General features: G+C 35.5%; 2 pseudogenes; both read left to right on the top strand.

Annotated features, from left to right (window-relative positions):
- Positions 1 to 310: 310 nt before the first annotated feature.
- The window catches only part of LOC116104539, a 35633-nt pseudogene continuing 13805 nt past the window's right edge, over positions 311 to 22138 (top strand).
- On the top strand, positions 16728 to 16827 carry LOC116071635 (annotated as a pseudogene).

Genomic DNA, 22138 nt, shown 5'->3' with positions numbered 1-22138 from the left:
AGGAAACATACCCTCTAGTTCCTTCTAGTCAGACCAAACTGTTCTCTGATTGGGTAAAAGATATTAGTCTTCTAGAAAAAAAAGTTTTGTTTATTTGCATTCCAAATGTTGCCTCCCTTCTTGGTTCCCCATCCAAGAGATTTTCAGCCCAGTGCTCCCCCCCTTTGGCTCTGATACTGTGCTTCCCCACCTTCCCCAATCACCTGAGGGGGTTGGGGTATGGGAGGAGAAACCCAATTCTAATCTGATTTTTCAGTACTAGATATTGTGAGTAAGAGAATCTGGAAATGAATAAGGCTTATTACTAAACATGGGATATGGGCTCTCGCAACAAAGGATTGGGAAGATTTTACGTAATGGTGAGTATCAAAACTTGGATTACAGAAGCAGTATGAGCCAAGGTGACAAGGTGAAATGGCAAATTTTAAACATCATACTTTTTAGATATGCTTACCCTGGAGTACAGACTGATAAAGTGGAGTTGAGTGCTGGCTCAGTCTGTTTAATTAAAAATCATAGGCATATAATAGAAGATATTCAATGTCTAACTGATCAATAAGGTTACAGCAGTTTACTTCAATGATTTTTTCATAATCAAAGAAGTAGAAATTAGTAGGGCTTTTTAAAATAAACTCAATGACTTTTATCTGAATTATACGTAAACAATACTCTCTAGAGTAACACATGAATAGGAACACCAAAACTGTAGGTGAGCTTAATTAACACCTAGATTTTTCCAGTGTTTTAAGACTAAAGAAATTTAACCTGGACAGCTTTAACCCTGTTGGTATAGACACCATTGCTTCTGAGCTGTCTCCCATGTTTTTCTCAAATCTGTCAAGCTGTGAACCTTATTTGTCCATTAGAAGAAGAGAGCTGAGTTGAGCACCAGTAATTGAACACAATACCATAGTATTTCAAGAAGCAATGTTTATTCCAAAAAAATCTCCCACTTTTAAGCTCACATGTCTGATTTTTACCAAGATTAAGTTTAACAAGTTCATTTCATTTCCTTATCAATTTGTCCCACTTTGTAATGTATGGTTGTAAACTTAGAAGACATTTTGAACATGGCATAGAATAGGTCTAGAAACTGAATGAGTATTTGGACTTAGAGCACAGAGCACTTAGAGGTATGTGGGTAAAACATTTGTTATTGAGGCACTTGCGATATCAGAAAAAATTAAAGAGAACAGGAAAACATTGAGAAGGTAATATAAAATACTATTCTGTACTAGTAAAGAGCATATAAAAATAGATTTAATACATTTTAAAATAATAAGGCATACAATTCACAAGACAGATCACTATGCCATTGAAAATTTAAGACCTGTCAGCTAAACTGAGGATCAAAAGCATGTACAGTAGGGCTTAAGGAGTGAGGAAAACAGAGAAGGTAAAGTTAATTTGAATACAAACAATAGATATGAATCAAAAATTGATATAAGAGGTGTGAGCAAGGTTAATGATTTATAAGGAATTGGCAGACAACTATGTAAATGTCAAAAGACTGCTCAAGACATTCACTTGTACTCTATTAGTCTGAAATATTAATTATATTTCTTTCCAGAAAGAGATGAGATTTTCAGTTAAAATTGACTGCAATAGGGTAGAATAGGAATATTTGAAATTCTTAGATTTGAATAACTTTGTATTACTATACTTCATATTTTCATGTTTCAGGACAAATATTGTTTACATTCAGTCTCAAATAATTGATAGTTGCATGTGAATTTATCTATAATAATAGACAATATTTTTACAATCTCCTTTGTCTCAACTAAAAATAATATTTTTGAGACTCTTGTCTCATCTTAAGAATATGATGACCTCATTATCTTTCACATGAAGGAAAACAATTCCTGAATAATTTCAATTTACATCTCAAAAGTAATACAAGAAGGTTAAAATTTAAGGACACTCATGTTTACATCTACAGATGCACCATGTTTTATCATTCACTTTCATCCATAGGAGGAAAGTAAAAAAGATAAATTTATCATGCATATATTTAGAATTTACTATCTACATTCAATATTAAGCATAAAACAGTAAGAAAACACAGTGAATAGTCTTGCAGTCTACTTGTTCACATTGTGTTGCTTTCACTCCATTATCTAGAAGGTTGTACTTTTATTACCTCACCAATATCCATTCTTAAATTATTCTAGTGATTTTGAAGGCAGGAGAAAAATATCAGGTCACTGTTCAATAATGTGGTTACAATTTCAAATGTGAGGGAACCACTTAGAGGAGACAGGAGAAAGTTGACAACAACCTTTACTATCCCTGAGAGAAAGAAATGGGGCTGGCAGCATTTTCCCTAAGGATTAATAGAGTTTGTACTGATGACAAGCAGGTCACAACAATTACACACACCACTTTGGAGCTTTTCAATTGCTGTTATCCTTCTGCGGCAGTGTATGAAAATGTTGACATGATGATTAAATGTGTTGATTATTTTAACTAGATAAATATAGTAATGAAATGTTACTCAAATAAAAATATTGGCAAAATGGTCAAACTACACCAAGAGAACCAATTCACAAAACCATATTACACACATCTGAGTTTACATCTGGAAAGACAGAATTTGGCTATTTTGGCCAAATCGCAGGTAAAGTAAAAACTACTGTTCCTGGAAACAAGTGTAACAACAGACAATCATGATTTGACTTTCTTCCAACCGCATCTGAAATAGTGTTCTTAATTTCCATCTTCTAATTAAGACTGACATATTTATTTAAATATTTTATTAACTATTTGAAAATTTCATACATTTGCTACCCAATGTATTCTGATCATATCCATCATTATATTCATCAGAATTCCCCTAATGCCCATTCTCCTCCTAACTACCCATTTTTATGGTTATTGATACCAGCATAAATCCATTTAGTCCTGCCTATACACGCATTAGAGTAGGGCCATCCTCTCCTCTTCCAAGCCTCCAGGCACGTTATGAAAGAGTAGTCAGATACAAGGTAAAAGCTGAAGCATGGGATGGAGATCTGTGAAATTCATACTTCTAGCATGGCATGACTATTACACCCATCAGGTTATTCCACTTGTGATTGTCTATGCAAGATTTGCACAAGATCAAGCCATTTAAATACCAGCAGGACTTCCAATGCCTGCCATTAGAGGTGTAGCTATTAGCAGTTGATGGTGGCTGAGGCACTTCGGTGTATTGCCACTGGTAATGCTGATATAATCGTTTCTAGAAACTTCTGCTAGTAAGAAGGAAAAATCTGAATCATTATGTTACCAGATTCATCTCTCAAATCTAATGTAACTCCTGTATTTAAGGAAATATAAAATACTTTATTGAATGGATATGCCTTTTGTACAGTGGATATATAATTGGATGTCTCTGTAAATATGAGCAATAAGCACTAGCGATATTATAAACACTCTAAGATTTTTGTTTTAATTATTTTATTTATTTACATTTCAAATGTTGTTCCCCTTCCCAGTTGCCCCTCCATGAAACCTCACTCCTTTCTTCCTCCCCTTTGCCTCTTAGTGGGTGCTCCCCCAACCATCCACACACTCATGCCTCATCTCTCCTGCATCCCCCTTCTCTGGCGTCAAGCCTCCACAGGACCAAGTGCCTCAGTTCCCACTGATGTCCGGTAAGGCAATCCTCCTCTACATATGTAGTGGGAGCCATGGACATTGAAATAAACCACCAAAGTAAGCATAGAAATCTTCTTCCTAACACAATGTATAACAATCTAATTTTAATTAAAATATAATGACATAGGAAAAATGTGAGTGAGTTCCACTTTCGTCTGTAAATTACAATAAATAAATAAAAATAAATATCCCCAGGCAACAGTGAATTTTTTTATTTATATTTTTGGTTTGTTTGTCTTTGTTTCTTTTTACATTTACCCAACTCTCATTTTCATTTCTTATGCCTTAGACTAGTCTACAAATTTGTTTCAATTTTTCACAATTCTCCTCTTTTATCTATTCCAATTTTATTTTCCATTTCATTTCAAATTTCATCAAAAGACCTCCCTAGCATTTATTCTGTTCTCTGTACTTCCTCCATCATATAAATAAAACAATTTTTTTTTTACAAAAAGAATATCAAAAACCATACATGGCAAAACAAAATTTCATATTGTCTTTTTGTTGGGACATCACTTCTTGTCATTGATGTTTTATCTTCTTTGTCATTCTCATTCAAGTCAGACTGTACGAGAAACCTTATATCTCTAAGTGGTTTTCTGAGGTCTCAGAGAGTCAATTCATATTTTAATTCATATGAACTTCTGCCACAGAGTGACCATTTGTTTTCTAGAAAAAGTTATTTTTAGTATACCTCTTTTACTTTTTTCTTTTTGTCTCTTTCAACTCATTCCATTATAGGAGTAATAGTGCCCCTAAGTTCTGGTACACAGTGTTCAATGCTGGGATATATGACAAAACCATTAAGCAACTAAGAAAGTTAAGATATGGTGGGGGTGAAAAATAGCTCAGTAGGTGAAGTCCTTGTCATACAAGTACAAAGATCCAAGCTCAGATGCACAGACCCCTAAAAACCAAAAAGCATGATGATATTTTTATCTATCTCAGAGAAGGCAGAGACAGCAAGATTCTAGGGACTTTCTTGTCATCAAATTTCATTCAGCTAACTCTGAATTCATTGAGTCACATTTCATGAAACAAATTAAATGTAAATAATTAAAGAAGACATAAATGTTGCTTCTGGCCTCTATACATGTATGAACAAGTTAGCCTGCCATCCAATATAGAAAAGATATGAGAGGCCATTATAATTTGATGAAAATATTTTTTACTCAATAAAATTCATGTGGAGTGTTAAACCACTTTTACTTGGATATATTTTAAACCCTTAATAGAAAAATTCAAGAACAAGTTTTAATTAATTGAGCCCCAATTTCAAAGAAATCTATTCTTTTCATTTGTTCTAACTTGTGTACCTTGATAAGATTAGAATACACCTATACATGAAATAAATATGAGAAGTTGTCAGAAAAGCTGAAGTAATGTTTTAACACTATTGACTATGGATATGTCTCTAATGTGATCAATTAAGTTGAATCATGCCTGGAATTTATTTTGATAGTTAGCATTATCCTGTTTCTTCAATTCATTCCATCCTTATTACTTATTCACTTATTCTGTTCAGTACCGTTGTATCTGATTGGGCTTCCAAACACAGCTGGAGCCAATGCCACTCTTAAGCCAGCTGGCACCAGCTACCTTGGAGAAAGCAGCTGACTTCTGTTTTGTCAGAATACTCATTCCAATGTGTCCTGCTTATAATTCATTCACCGTCCCTCAAATAAATTAATCCAGAATAGAAATATATCCTCTATTAAAACGAATGAGATTGATTGATAGAGGGTGCTTCATTCCCTCTTGATGCTTATAAACAGATGTTTTTAGCATAGTGGTTTATAGAACTTTCAATAATTCTATTTGCAAAGGAAGAAAACACATTTGGGTACTTTAAATGGAAGACATGTGGAGCATTTGATTTCCTCTGTGTCTGTCATCTCTGTACCAATCTGTCTATTTATTCTGACAATATCCAGAACTCTGCCCATTTAGCTTTCCTTCTTTCCTTTTGTAACCAATGTATCTTTATGATTCTGTGTGTTCTTTATTTTTCTGTTATCTGTCATATACTATTATCTTCTTTAATATCAAACAAATTCTTCATTTAACTCATATTTAAATTTCTCCAGGAATAACAGGAAAAATGATAAAAGAAACCTTATTTTAACAAGTAGTGATTCTTGAATAGTCCAGTGTTTAGAATGTTAAATGTATTTTTATGATATTGATATTAAGATTATGATATAGAAATGGAAATTGGTCATGGCTTTGTGCTCCAGAAGTGTACAAAGGAGACTGCCACCTTTCCCATGTGAAAGATCTCCAAAGTTAAAAGAGAGCTAATCTCAGAGATGCCCCTTTTACAAACAGCTGTATTTCCCAGTCCTTCCTCCCTCTGTGCTCCTCTCTCTTCATTCCTCTTGATTCCATCTTCACCTCCTTTCCCCAGTCAGTACCCTCATGCCATCAGCCCAAGATATCTAATCTGTTTCTTTTCCTCAGGGAGATCCAAGTATCCCTTCTTGGGCCCTACTTGTTGCTACTTAGCTTCTTTGGATCTGCAGTTTGGAGCATGTATCCTGTACTTTATGACTAATATCTACTAGTATATAAGAATATACCATGTTTGTGAAATGTTCCTTTATGAGTCAGCCTTAGTCTTTCACCTGTGTCCACTTTAAGGAAACATTTATTCACATGTTTGTCCCATCAAAACACCATCTAACACAACTGACTCTCCAAAGAACCCTTAAGTTTCCACTTACTTTCCTCTTAGCACTATTTTCATTGTGTTGTATTAGTCTGGGTATGTTTTATACTCATTTTCATTGAATTATAGAATATTTTAAAATTTTTTAATTTTTTTCTTGACTCAGTGGTCACTGAGCACAGAGCTGTTCAGTTTGCATGAGTTTGTAGGCTTTCTGTGGTTTCTGATACTGTTGAAGTCCAGGTTTAATCTGTTGTGGTCTGGTAAGACAGAGGGGTTATTTCATTTTCTTGTGTTTGCTGAGTCTTGCCTTCTGACCAAGTATGTGATCAATTGTGGAGAATGCTCTGTGAGGTCCTGAGAAGAAGGTATATTCTTTTATCTTTGGGTGAAATGTTCTGTGGATATCTGGTTAGTTCATGTTATTTCCATTATTACTGCTAGTTTCTGTCTGAACGACTTGTCCACTGGTAAGTGCAGTCTTGAAGTCTTCCAATATTACTATGCGGGATTCAGTATGATTTAAATAATAAGGTTTTCTGTTGAATGTGAGTAATCTTGTTTTGATGCATAGATATTCATACTTGCGACATGATCTTGGTAGATATATTCTTTAAATGGTATGGAATGTCCTTCTCTATCTCTTTTGATTAATTTTACTTGAAAGCCTATTTTATTAAATATAAGAATAGTCGAGCTTGTTTCTTGTATCCACTTGTTTGGACAACTTTTTTCAGCACTTTGAGGTAATGTATATCTTTTATGTTAAGGTATGTACCTTATATGAAACTGAATGTTGGATCCTGTCTTTGCACCCATTCTGATAGTTCATGTCTTTATGCAGGAGGGGGATTTTGTTTATTGATGTTGACATATATTAAAGCCCAATGATTGTTAATAACTTTTATTTTGTTGGTGTGTGTGGGTGTGTGTGTGTGAGACACACACACACACACACACGCACACACACAGAGAGACAGAGAGAGAGAGAGAGAGAGAAAGAGAGAGAGAGAGATTATTTTCTGTGTTTTCTTGCATTTGATTAACTTCCTTAGGTTGGAGTTTTCGCTATATCATCTTCAATAGGTCTGCATTTGTAGATAGCTATTGCTTAACTTCATTTTCATATGCAACATCTTGTTTACCCCATCTATTTTGAATGAAAGTTTCGCTGTGTCTAATATTCTGTCCTGGCACCTATGGTCTCTAAGAGATTAAAGCCATCTGTCCAGGCCCTTCTAGATTTTAAACTCTGTTAAGAAGGAGGACATCCTGAGTTTTGCAGACAAATGGATGGAACTAGAAAATATCCTGAGTGGGCTAACTCATACCCAAAAGGATATGCATGGTATATACTCATTAATAAGTGGATTAGAGAAAAAAGTTCAGAATACCCAAGATATAGTCCACAGAAAAAGATCAGCAAGCTGAAGGGCCCAAGTGAGGACACCTCAAACCCACTTGGGAGGGAGAAGAAAGGAGTCACGAGTGGGGAGGGATGTACGGGGTGAGGGAAAAGGACTGAAACCCTGAGGACCAGCAGAAAGAATGGAAACAGGCAATCTCAGGACGTAAGTGGTTTGGGGGACCCTCCATAATGCACCAGAGACCTAGGAGGTGATAGACTCTAGGGACTCAAAAGGAGGGACCTTGGAGGAAATACCCAACAGTAGGGAGAGGGAACTTATAGAGTCCACCTCCTATCTGAAAGAACTACAGGATGGAAATGAAGAGGAACCTGGTTAAAAATGGTCCAATGACAGACCCAAAGTGGGAACCAGCTCAAGGGAAGGTCCCAAGACATGACACTATTACTGAGGATATGGAGCACTCACAAAAAGGGACCTATCATGACTGCCCTCTGGAAGCACAAAACAAGCATCTGAGTTAGATGCAGATATTTGCACCCAACCAATGGACAGAAGATGAAGACCCCTGTGGTTGAGTTAGGGAAGGCTGAAAGAAGCTGAGGAGGAGGGAGTTTCTGTAGGATGACCTACAGTCTCAAGTAATCTGAACCCCTGAGATCTCTCAAACACTGGACCACCAAACAGGCAGCATACCCAGCTGATATGAAGCGCCTAGCACATATACAGCAGAGGATTGTCATGTCTGTGTTTGATCAGAGAAGATGAACCTAACCTTCAAGAGACTGGAAGCCCCAGGGATTTTAGAGGTCAGGAGGGATTGGGAGTAGAGGGTGTGGACATCCTTGTGGAGACAGGGAACTGGAGAGGAGGTATGGGATGTGGAAGTATAGGAGGTTAAACCATGGGGTGGGATAAATCTAGAATGTAAATAAATAAATAGACATAAACCATAAAATAAAACAGAAGTTGAGTGTAATTTTAATAGGATTCCTATATGTTATTTGGCCATTTTACCTTCTGGCCTTCAATAGACTTTGTTTGTTCTGTACATTTAGTAAGCTTTTTGTACATTTATAGGCATCCCTTTCTTTAGGTTAGAAAATATTTCTTTTATGATTTTGATGAAAATGTTATCTGAGTCTTTGAGCTAGGAATCTTCTTCAATTCCTAATATTCTTAGGTTTTATCTTTTCATAGTTTCCAAAATTTCCTAGATATTTTAATTAACCTTTTAGATTTGACATTTTCTTCAACAGGTGTATAATTTTCTTCTGCCATTCTTCCGTGTTTGAGATTCTCTCTTCCATCCTTTATATTCTGTTGTTGATCCTTGTATCTGTATCTTCTCTCCTCTTACCTTAGGCTTTGCATCTCCAGGATTCCCTCGGTTTGTGCTTTCTTGTGCTTCAGCTGTTTTAGGATATCTGGGGCTTGCTATAATAGGACAACTTTGCTCTAGTTGTGCCATATTGCCCTGGCTTTTGTTGATTGTCTTCTTTCCCTTTCCCTGGTGCTGTCAGGCCTTCTGGGTATCAGGTAGAGCTACAGGACAAAAGTGGAGCACAGGGGACAATGTACAGTTGGGTATGCATCAGAGGGACTTACCTGGCTGTCTAATGTGCTAGCAGGCCTCAGCCAATGCTGTCATAGCTCTGAGCCTGAATATCAAAAGCTGGGAACTGGGTATAGTTTACCACATTTGGGTGTGTCACAAGGGGACTTCGCAGGCAAGGGCTGTGGGGCAGGGGTGTCCTACATTTCTGTCTCTGGTTCTAGCAGGCCTCCTGGAATGCAGGCTGAGTTGTAGGTGGTGATATACTTAATAAATGCAGAAATAAAAAGAAGAAAAGAAAAGAGTTTTACAGATTTTGTCCATTTGAAAAATGTCACCTTATTTGGAGTAACATAATGGGGAAAACACAATCCATTGTCTATGGCATGTTCTTTTCTTAGAAATAAGCCTCACATCTTTAAACATGAACATGCTATTTCTTTGAGGACACTGGTCAATCTATTACTTAGCTTTGGTCAGTGAGAAGCTTACATATGTGATGGAGCACTTAGTGTGTTCAATCAGCTTTCTTTTATCACTTTCTCTTGCTATCTTCAACATAAAACATTTAGCCAGTCACTCAGAAATAATCTTGTTTTGTAGTGATATATTCTTATGAAAATATTACTTGGCCCCCAAATCCTGAACTTTTGGACAGACTTTATAGCAAAGTTAATAGTACTTACACTGAGATAATGTACAACATTGCCCTTAGCCTTAGTAATGTATGGGTGTAGGCTTGAATAAAAAGCTAATGGAATAATTTGTTAAGTGGTAAACATGCTTACCCACATAATGATGTCATGAATAGAATTTATATGCTTATCATTATTTGAAAGTCAGTCACTAAGAAAGGCATGTGTGGATGCCAATCAAATTTTCATAACTGATACTACATATCTGAAGAAAATATCCTTATAGTGAAAATGATGTATTTTAGGTCAGTGGTCAGTTGATGGTTGTGTTAAATACTCTTTAGAAAAGCAACTTCTATCACATAAGAGAGAGAGGTATAGTGAGAAGAAAATTCATGTGTTTGCTGGCATTTTCCACTTTCTCAGTTCTTCTTGCTAAATCCCTAGAATTACAAGCTGCTTCCTCTGTTAGCTACCCTCTCTAGAAATGCCATTAGACATACCCTCAAAGTTGTGATATACTGAGTTATAGGGTATCTCACATACTAATTTTCTTGACAACTAGGATTAACTTACACAGGTGTTGTAGAAATTCGTCTTCTTTTTTCCTTTTCTATTTTACTTATTTACATTCCAGCCATTTCTTTGTATCCATAATCCTCCCTATAAGTTATTCAATAACCATTTATCTTTAATAAGGGTTCTGATAGTGTCTTACATTTATTGCTTTGATTTTAAGCTCATAAACCCTGGGCTAATTGGTATATTTTGATCTTCAAAGCATTTGCAAATAACTACTGATGTAATACTGTCTCTGAAATTTGGTGTTTGAATCCTGATTAGTGATTTCTATGCTTATGATATTAGTTAATTTATCCTACCTTATATTTTCCCCAGACAAATAAGATTAAAATAAGACTACCAAATATTTTGGGGGGCCCACATGAAATAAATCATATCACATATTGAAATATAAAAGCACCCCTTTCAGTCACAATAGATGGCAGCTACTTGACTCCTTTTTCATGTGGTGTCTGTGTGTCTCTGCTATATACATGCCCGGGGCCTCTTACCAGGCCTTATGCTGTCTGGTTGGTGGCTCAGTTTCTGGATGCTCCCTAGGTTCTGGGTAAATTGAGACTTCTGGTCTTCTTTTGGGGTTGCCCTCCCCTTCAGCTACTTCATTATGACCCCTAAATCAACCACAAGGGTGCCTGACTTCATTCCAATGGTTGGGTGTAAGTATCTGCTTCTGTCTCAGTCAGCTACTGGTAGGGCCTCTTAGAGGAAAGCCATGCCAGGTTCCTGTCTGTAATCACATCATAGCATTTATTAGAGTATCAGGCCTTGGTGCTCCACCTCTGACCCCATGAGATTGGGCCGCTCACTGGACTAACTTTCCTTCAGTCTTTTCTCCATTTTTTTCCCTGAAGTTCCTTTAGACAGGAACAATTCTGGGTCAGAAATTTTAACTGTAGGTTCGTAACTCTGTCTCTCCACTTGAGGCGCTGTCTATCTACTGAAGGTGGACTCTTCAAGTTCCCTGCCCCTACTGTTGTGCCTTTTGGCTAAGGTCATCCATATTGAGTCCTGAGAGTCTTTCACCTCCCAGAAATCTGGTACATTCTAGATTACCAGATTACTCTAGAGAGTCCCCCTATCACCCACCCTCTGAGGCTGCGTATGTACATTCATTTATTCTCCAGAACTCCTGTCTGTCCCCCTTCCCATGCCTGATCTGGTTCCCCAATTCCATTCTTCCCCTCTCCCCATCTCCCACCCAGACCTCTCCATCCTTCTGCTTCTCTTGATTATATTGTTCCTCCTTCTAAGTGAGATTGAAGCATCCTCAGTTGGGCCTTTTGGCTTGTTACACTTCTTATGGTCTATGAGTTTTATGTTAGGTGTTCTGTAATTTTTGGCTAATATCAACTTCAGTGAGTAAGACCATATGGTAATGGTACAGAGATAGACAGGTTAATCAATGAAATGGAATTCAAGACCTAGAAGTAAACCCACACACCTATAGACACTTGGTCTTATACAAGGAAACCAAAACCATACAGTGGGAAAAGAAGAGCATCTTCAGCAAATGGTGCTAATCTTACTGTATGACTACATGTTGGTGAATGAAAATAGTTCAATATTTATTACCTTGACCAAGGCTCAAGTCCAAGTGAATCAAAGACTTCAACATAAAAGCAGGTATACTGAATCCAATAGAAGACAAAGTGGGAAAGATCCTCAAACTCATTGACACAAGGAGAAATTTCCTGAACAGAACAATGGTTCAATCTCTAAGGTCAACAATTGATAAAAGAGACCTCTTGATACTGAAAAGTTTGTATAAGGCAAAAGACACCATCAATAGAACAAATTGGCAACCTAGAGATAGGGAAAAAATCTTCTCTTAGCCTACAATTTATAGAGGGCTAATATTCAAAATATATAAAGAACTCAAGAGGTTAACTTCTACAAATCAAAATAGCCCAATTTAAAAATGGGGCAGAGCACTAAAAGGAGAATTCACAACAGAAGAATCTTGAATAGCCAAGAAGCACTTAGAGAAATGTTCAGAATTCTTAGCTATCATGGAAATTAAAATCAAAATGACATTGAGATTCCACTTTACACCAATCAGAACTTCTAAAATCAAAAATTCAAGAGACAGCATATAATGGTGGAGAAAGAGGAACAATCCTTTATTGTTGGTGGGATTAAAAACACATATAGCCACTCTGGAAATCAATCTGGTGTTTCCTCAGAAAGTTGGAAATAGTTTTACATAAAGAGCCAGCTATACTACTCATGGGTATATATGCAAAAGATACCATAAAGACACATGCTCCTCTATGTTTATAGCAGATGCATTTGTAATAGCCAGAACCTAAAAACAACACAGATGTCCCTCAACTTAAGAATGGATATAATAAATGTGGTTTGTTCTACACAATGGAATACTATCCAGCTTTTAAAAATAAAAACATCATGCATTTTTCAGGCAAATGAATGGAAATAGAAAATATCATCCTACATATGGGAACCTATGCTCTAAAAAACATGCATGGTCAATCAGTCCTCTTTAATGAAAGGCTCGACCTAAATATTGCCTATTCTCCATTACTGTTGCTATTGTTATTTTGTTCTTGAATGTGTTTAATATTCACCAAGAAAAATGAAGGAAAAAGCAAATAGTGAAAACTAGATAGAGGAAATACATTCCTCAGGAATGTGGGAGATTATTCATTTTAGAGAATCAATTTTTAAGAGTGAGTGATCTTACCCTTTGTTCATGCTAAAGATTCTACCTACATACATTTTCTTACCCCTTTCTTACCATTTATTTTTTCGAATTTATTTAAAACAACTCATAAATGGAGAAGCAGTGTATTAAGTATTACTTGGAAAGTAATTTAGATCCATTCCTCAAACTATCACTTTTTTCTCATCAGTGTAGAAAACAGTATGAACTATTTTGACATTTCCCACTTAGGAAAAATGCTTTTTATAATTTACTTTCAGTAACACCATAGTGAAATGTTGATAACCTATATCTTTAATTAAAATAAGAAAGCCAAAAAGGTGGATTTTCAAGATATGGGCTACTTATCTGAACTAATTACTTCAGTGATCTGAAACACCTATATGAAAATTGATTATTCATTTTTGATCTTTTTGAATGTGTGATAATAGAAATTGTTTCTATTGTAGTACAGTAGTTCCAATGTTCATGTTGTTTTGTACACTGTATAGTTTATAGAGAAGAAAACAATGCATGGTATTGGTACAGTAACAGACACATTACTCAGTGGAATCAAGTAGAAGACCAAGAAATAAACCCACACAATTATGAACACTTGTATGTTAATAAAGAAGTCAAAACCATACAATAGAAAAATGAAAGCATATCTAATACATGGTGCTAGACTAACTGTACATCTCCATGTAAAATAATGAAAATATATTCCTACTTACCACCCTGCACAAAACTCAAGTCCAAGTATATCAAGGCCCTTCACATAAAACAAGATACACTGAAGCAATGGTTCAGGCTCTAAGATCAACAATTGATAAATGGGACCTCATGAAACTGAGAGCTTTTGTAAGGCAAAGAACATTGTCAATGTGTCAAGTTGGCAGCCCACTGATTATGAAAGGATCTTCATCAACACTACATCTGGCAGAGGCCTAATATCCAGAATTTACAAAGAACGCAAGAAGTTAGACACCAACAACCCAGTTAAAACTGAGGTATAGGGCTAAACAAAGAATTCTAAACAGAGGAGTCTTGAATGCCCTAAAAGCACTTAAAGAAATGTCCAAAGTTCTTATTCATCAAGGAAATAAAAATTGAAATAACTCTGAGGTTCCATCTTAAACCCACCATGATGGCTAAAATAAAAAATATTCAGACTGGTAGATACAAGGAGGATTAAAAAAAAAAAAAAAACTCAACAGATAGCACATGCTGGAGAGGCCTGTGCAGCAAGGGGAGTACTCATTGCTGGTGGGAGTGTAAATTTGTACGACCACTTTAGAAATCAATTTGGCAGTTTCTCAGAAAACTGGAAAAAGTTCTAGCTCAAGACCCAGCTATACCTGTACTATTCCTAGGCATATAGTTAATAGACGCTCCAACATCTTACAAAAATATTTGTTCAATTATGTTCACAGCAGTTTTATTAGTAATAGCCAAAAACTAGAAACGACCTAGATGCCCCTCAAGTGAAGAGTAGATAAAACAAAATGTGATACATCTACCCAATCAAATACTATTCAGCTATTAAAACAATAAGGCATCATGAATTTCCTCCTAAGTGCAGTAACCCAGTTCCAAAAGGACATGGCATGGTATATACTCACAATTGAATATATAAAGTACAGTTACCTTGTTACATTCCACAGAGTCAAAGAAGCTAAATAAGAGGGAAGTCCCAAGTAAAAAAGCTTGAAAATCACTTAAAAGGATGAAGAAAATAGTCATAAAAGATGGATGAAGGGAGGGGACTTGGATGGAGAGGAAACAGGAAGGGGACTGAGGGATTCAGGATCAGGTGTGGGAAAGAACAGGAGATATAGCTAGATAGCCATAAAAATGAATGGAACTCTGCAACTGACAGGGATGAGGAGGTGAGGAGCCTCTCCTGGATGAAATACAGACCTTGGGTAAGGGATAAACCCCAATTTAATTTAAAAAGTTAAATGTATAAGTTGAAAGGAATCTGTTCTGTCAAAGCTATGTTGAAATACAAGGGAGACTCTCATCCAAATAACTACATTATTTATTTACCTACAAAATCCTAACAACCCAATAATCTTTACATCCACTAAGCATTTATCTATACTATATGATCTTGGATAGCTTTACATCTGTGAATCTATTCATTTCAAAACAGAGGCCAAAGACAGCTTGATATTTCATCTGTGTATATATACTGTTTGGATCTTACAGTTTTCTAGGAGCATGAACTAAATCATCTGTAAATTCTACATGAGTGATATTAGAATATGATCTTTAAGTGTTTTAAACAATGTTTAAGACTGCTATTCTGTTCATAAGAATGTCATTAGTCTCCAGAAATGAAAATTAAATCTCGAATTTTGTATTTGTAAATACAATAAGAGATGAGGTGAGTCAGTTGCAAAATACAAAGATTAAATACAATCAAAATAGTAAGATTAATGAGCAAGTAACACAAAGTAGCTGTTTTATTCCCTGATACAAGCTCAAGGAGTTCCATTTCAATTTCATGAAGGGAAAGTTCTGGTGTCTCAAGACACATAAAACTGAGGACCTAAAACTCCATTAAAAAGCCTTTGATTAGAACTGGGTCCTTTCATTTTATTTATAAACTGATCCCTTTATCATCTATTCAGTCATTCCATATCTTTGATATAGCTCATTCCATCATATGGAAATACTTTGATAGGTCCCTCATGTCCAATACTAGTTAATTTTGATCATGGTGTTTAAAATTTTGCCTGTAAGCCTAGACTAAGATCTATGAGTCTTTTAAAGACTATGTAAAGATCTTTGTATTGTATATGTCAGGACTGAAATGTTTCAAATGTGACTAGGTTTCTTGGTATGTAGGATGAATTAATTTAATTAAAATTAATTTTCAGTAACTTCGACATAGTCAAAAAATAAAAACTAAATAAACAATCAAAAAATTAAAAACTAAATAAATAAAAACAACTTGCATGCCAAAGAATAGTTTTATTGGATACTGAGGCATGAATTTAAATTTGATCTAGGAGATTTTTTACTTTTTGTAAAAATTATTGTTTATATTTTAGAAAACTACTCTTGGTCAGGGTCCTGCTCTGAATAATGCTTTAAAAACTCAATGGCATTGTATTGGAGAAAACATATTTTCTTTCTGTAGGTAGAAAGCTAATGTGAATATGCTGTTTGGGTTACTTTTTGCAAGAGAAAGACAGAGAAACAGAAAGACAGAGATAAAGAGAAGTAGGCAGGAGAGAACATGAGAGAGGAAGTTGGGTTGGTAGGGACTTGGGAAGAATCTTGGAGAAGTTGGAGGAGAAGAAACATAATCAAAATATATTGTAGAAATAATAAAAATATTTAAACATTAAAGTAATTAAAAATTTCAGTATAATAATACTAGCGTTTTCTCTAAAGAAGTAAATAGAGAATAGCATATATTTATACAAAAATACTTTGAAGATACAATGAACTTTTTGTTTCTCACTTTTGAAATTGACAAATTAATGAGAAATTAATTTCTTAACTTCAAATTTTCATAAATTTATAACTTTAAAATCATTGATAAATTTGGGAAATTTAGAATGTTAGCAAGTTTTGTCAAAGAATTACTGAAAACTTAAGAATTATATGAGTGCTTTCGCAGCACTTATACTAAAATTGGACATATACAGATATTAGCATGGCTCCTGCACAAAGATGATAAATAAATTTGTGAAGCATTCAGTTTTTTTGAGAATGGCATCTTGAGTGAGTTAACCCAAACTCAAAAGGACATGCAAGGTATATATTCACTTATAGATGTATATTAATCATAAAGTACAGCATATCCGTGCTGCATTCCACATACTCCAGAGAAGCTAAACAAGATGGAAGGCCCAAGCAAGGATGCTTGAATCTCACTTAGAATAAAATAGTCATAGAAGAGACAGATGGAGGGAGGGAGGAGATGGAGATGGTGATGGGGGGGTGGATTCCAGGATCAGGTGTGAGGTGGAGGAGAGATGGCCAGAGAATGAGTGGAACTCTGCAACTGACATGGATGAGGAGGTAGGAGACCTCTGTAGGGCAAGACAGAGACCAGGGATAAGGGAGGTGTGCAAGAATAAAAGGTATGACTCCCAGTATTGAAGATATTGAACATGAAGAGGCCACCTTCTGTAGCCAGGTCAGAACCCCAGCAGAGCATAGGGACACCAACCCACCCATAAAATATTTGACCCAAAATTTATTATATCTACAAGAAATGCAGGCACTGGAGAATGAAACAGAGACTGGGGGAATGGCCAATCAGTAACTGCCCCAAACTGAGACCCATCCCATGGGCAAGCACCAATTCTTGACACTATTAATGATTCTGTGTTATGCTTGCAGACAGAACAAAGCCGTCCTCTGAGAGGCCTTGCCTAACAGCTGATTCAGATGCAGACACCCATAGTCAGACAGTGGATCAAGCTTGAGGACTCATGGAAGAGTTGGAGGAAGATTTGCAGGCCCAAAAGGGGATAGGAACTCCACAGGAAGATCAATAGAGTCAACTATCCTAGTCCCTTGGGGCTTTCAGAGACTAAAATACCAATTGAAGGAAATAGAAAGACTGGAACTTGGCTTCCCCATTCATATGTAGCAGATGTGCAGCTTTGTCTTCATGTGGGTCCTGAACAAATGGATTTAGGACTATCTAAATCCTATTGCCTCTACATGGGATATGTTCTTCCAACTTGGCTGCATTGTCTGGCCTCAGTAGGAAAGGAAGAGCCTAGTCTGGCAGAGATTTGAAATACAAGGGTGGAGGGGAGACCCAGAAGGAAGGCTAACTGCTTAGAGGAGAAAGGAAGGAGGGATGGGAAAAGGATTGTGGGATGAGTTGACTAGGAAGGGGCAGTGAGCAGGATATAAAGTGAATAAGAAAAAAAAACTGGAAAAAATTAATGAAAAAAATGATAGGAGAAAAATTAAAAAAGAAATACCTGCGAATCTTTTTCTACCAAATTCCACCAATATGGCTTGCCAGTGACTTACCTTACTTTTGGTGATATAGCCATGTCTATAGAAGGGATCAGAATCTCAAGTCAGAATATTGGGCTATTAGCATCTCCTTATTTCAACATCAGACATAGCTATAGATAACACTCTTATCGTATATCTGGTATTTGTACTTCGTAGAGCTCCATGTGTCTAATAAAACTTCTCCCAATCCATATAAAAAAGATCTATTATACTAGTGTACCCTTCACCCTTCTCAGTAATACAAGACCCCTTTTCTCATCTTGTTACTCATTTAATTTTTTTAACCAGTCTTTAGCAATTAAGAACTACTTTTAAGGAAGACATGCAATTTCATCATACCATAAATTATGAATAATTCTATTTTCAAATTAAATTTCTTATTTTGTTGTTATTAATGTTGGAATCAAGCAAATTATCATGGGAAGAAAAACAATAATATTTCTACCCAACCATCATGCCTGTGGATCACAATTATAACCGACAGGGCAAGATGTCCCGAAGGGTGCAATAGTAACTCTTATAACAGTGTCAACCAACAACAATTTAATTGGACTAAAGGTCTGCTCAACAGGAGGGAAATTTTAGATTGTGCTTGACCTAGGCAAACATAAAAATCTACTTAGGTCATTGATGTTATAGAAGAAACTATTAGCCTTATTTTTATAAGCCACTATAGAATAAAAATAGAAGAGGGAACATAAACAAAAATTCAGCATGTTTGAAAATGTATAATAAAACCTATTATTTTGCATTCTAAAGCCATGGTTATATTATTCTGGAATTCTAAAAAGTTCTCATGATGGCAGTAGTAACTACCCATGAGTAACATTGTTTATAATGTGAAGGCAGATTGATTTGTATTTCCATAAAATAAATTGCTTTATTTTATTTTTTTTCTATTTTTAGTATGTTTCATTGGGGAAAAGAAGAAAAACAATTGAAATATTTATCTCACATATATACATATTGATTTTTCTACACCATCAAATTAATAAGAAATTTTTCAACATATTTTGAGCTTAAGGAAGCACAACTGTCATAGATTGAATTGAGAATAAGAATGCCTAAGTATCTCACAAGCTCTGCTTATTTCTTAGTAAACACTGTCAATGTACATTTATGAATATTTTAACATGTTTAACATATATGTTTGGATCTTTGAATATATTTGGAGCACCCAAAACTTTCAGTGATACATATAATAGCTATTTCCTGGAAGAAATTCTTTTCTTTTTTTCTACATGCATCATTTATAGTCAGAAAGTAAGATCAGCATGCTTTGAAAAGGCTCATCATAACATGTCAAGGCACAAGGTAACAAATCAATGGCTGCTTAAATGATTATTTTTCCCTGAAGGAAAATATATTTTGCTTTGGAGACCTAACTTCATTATGCTTCAGTAGATGCCAAGTGAAAAACACTATTTCCATCATTAATCTGTTTATAAAAGCTTTCTGTTGTCTGCACAGAAAAGTCATTTAGTTCAATTTTTTCCTTGTGATGTATTGTCTCTCAGAAAAGCTAATGTACTCAGGCACTTTCTAAGACTTTCAAATTTTTAACAAAAAAAATTTAAAGAGAACATATCTAATTATATTACTGATTACTATGAAATTATAAATATATATCAATAAATGCATGAGAATGAATGAAATTTTTTGTACATCGAGCACTGCTTCCTTTCATAAATTTTTATTCGCAGTGTAAAATAGATTTCACCATGAGAATTCCTTCAATACAAATATCACTGTTCTCTTTGACAAATGTTTAAACTCTGCTCAGTTTTTCTTAACTTTATAATTTAATTCTTATTGTTTATTTCTTTAGAGGTCAATTTAGAAAAAAGAGAAATGAAACTGTTACTTAAACTACTTGGACAGCTATGTTTATTCATATAACAGAGAAGATAAACTCTAAAATTACTTTTAGCATATAAAGAATGTAAATGTATAAAATGCTTAAGCATATTTTCAGTTACATATACCCAGAAGTTAACCTTATAATACTTAAAAATATGCATATGTATGTATGTATGTATGCATGTATGTGTAAGTATAGGAAATTTAATCGAAACACCTTTGTTAAAGAAGTCCTAGAGATTAGGAATGAGGTTAGCATGCCTCAGCATAATCAGGCTATTTATCAAACCTACAGCCAACATCATCTGAAAGGAGGAAAACTAGAACCAGTCCCATTATAGTCAGCAATAGGACAGGGTTGTTCTTTAGTCCAACTTGAGTTTTCAATACAATTACCAAAGCACTAGTTGCAGTAGTAAGACAAGAGACTATTACATGAGTACAACTGAAAAAAGAAGGGAAGTCATCCCTATTTTTAGATGAAATCGTATTCTGTATGAGAAATGTCAAAGTTTCACCCAGAAAATTTTAACATCTGAGATAAATTTTGTTGGAATTTTGATGAGGATCTCATTGGATGTGTAGACTGGTTTTAGTAGGATGGCCATTTTTACTATATTATTACTACCAATCTATGAGCATGGGAGAACTTTGATAAAACACAAATCCTTCCGATTAAAAGGTTGAGATTAGAAAACTCATTACTTAAGGTTCAAGACTTTCTGTCTTTTGATATCTTCTTCTTTAATTTCCATCTTCAGTGTCTTGAGTTTTTCATCATAAAAGCCTTTCACTTCCTTAGTTAGACTTACCCCAAGATATTCTTAAGTGTCTTAAGTTTTAGTCATAAAAGTCTTTCACTTGTTTGGTTATATTATATAAGGTTATTTGGAATGATGTTGTATCCTTGATCTCTTTCTGTGTTTGTCACTTGAATAATGGAGGGCTACTGATTTGAGAAGTTATTATTTTAATATTTTATTTATTCATATTAGTTATTTTAAATGTTAACAATTCAAGTGTTGTCTCCTCATTTTCCCTTCTGCAAGTCCCCTATCAAATCTTCACTCCCCCATGACTTTATGAGGGTGTTCCCTCACCCACCCACCCACTCCCGCTGTCCTAGCACACCCCTATGCTGGGGCATTGAGCCTTCACAGGTCCAAGAACTTCACCTCCCATTGATAAGGCAATCCTCTGCTACATATGAAGCTGGAGCCATGGGTCCCTCTTTGGTTGATATAAAATTAACTCAAACAAATCAGAGGTCTTCCTATACACAAAGGATAAACAGGCAGAGAAAGATATTAGGGAAACAACACCCTTCACAATAGTTACAAATAATATAAAATACCTCGGTGTAACTCTAACTAAGCAAGTAAAAGATCTGTTTGACAAGAACTTCAAGTCTCTTAAGAAGGAAATTGAAGAAGATCTCAGAAGATGGAAAGATCTCCCATGCTCATGGATTGGCAGGATTAATATAGTAAAAATGGTCATCTTACTGAAGGCAATCTACAGATTCAATGCAATCCCTATCAAAATTCCAATTCAATTCTTCACAGACTTAGAAAGAGCAATTGGCAGATTCATCTGGAACAACAAAAGACCCAGGATAGCCAAAACTATTCTCAACAATAAAGGAACCTCTGGTGGAATCACAATCCCAGATCTTAAGCTGTACTACAGAGCAATTGTGATTAAAAACTGCATGGTACTGGTACAGTGACAGGCAGGTAGATCAATGGAACCGAACTGAAGACCCAGAAATGAACCCACGCACCTATGGTCACTTAATCTTTGACAAAGGAACTAAAACCATCCAGTGATAAAAAGACAGCATTTTCAACAGATGGTGCTGGCTCAACTGACTGTTAACATGTAGAAAAATACAAATTGATCCATTCCTTTCTACTTGTACAAAGCTCAAGTCCAAGTGGATCAGGGACCTCCACATCAAAGCAGATACATTGAAACTAATAGAAGAGAAAGTGGGGAAGAACATCGAGCAAATAGGCACAGGGGAAAATTTCCTGAAGAGAACGTCAATAGCTTCTGCTCTAAGATCAAGAATTGACAAATGGGACCTCATAAAGTTGAAAAGCTCCTGTAGGGCAAAAGACACTGTCAATAGGACAAAACAGCAACCAACAAATTGGGAAAAGATCTTTACCA

Source organism: Mastomys coucha, unplaced genomic scaffold (genome assembly GCF_008632895.1).
Source record: "Mastomys coucha isolate ucsf_1 unplaced genomic scaffold, UCSF_Mcou_1 pScaffold22, whole genome shotgun sequence".
Taxonomy (NCBI): domain Eukaryota; kingdom Metazoa; phylum Chordata; class Mammalia; order Rodentia; family Muridae; genus Mastomys; species Mastomys coucha.
Note: the sequence above shows the minus strand (reverse complement) of the source record. Positions and strands in the feature narration are given on the sequence as shown.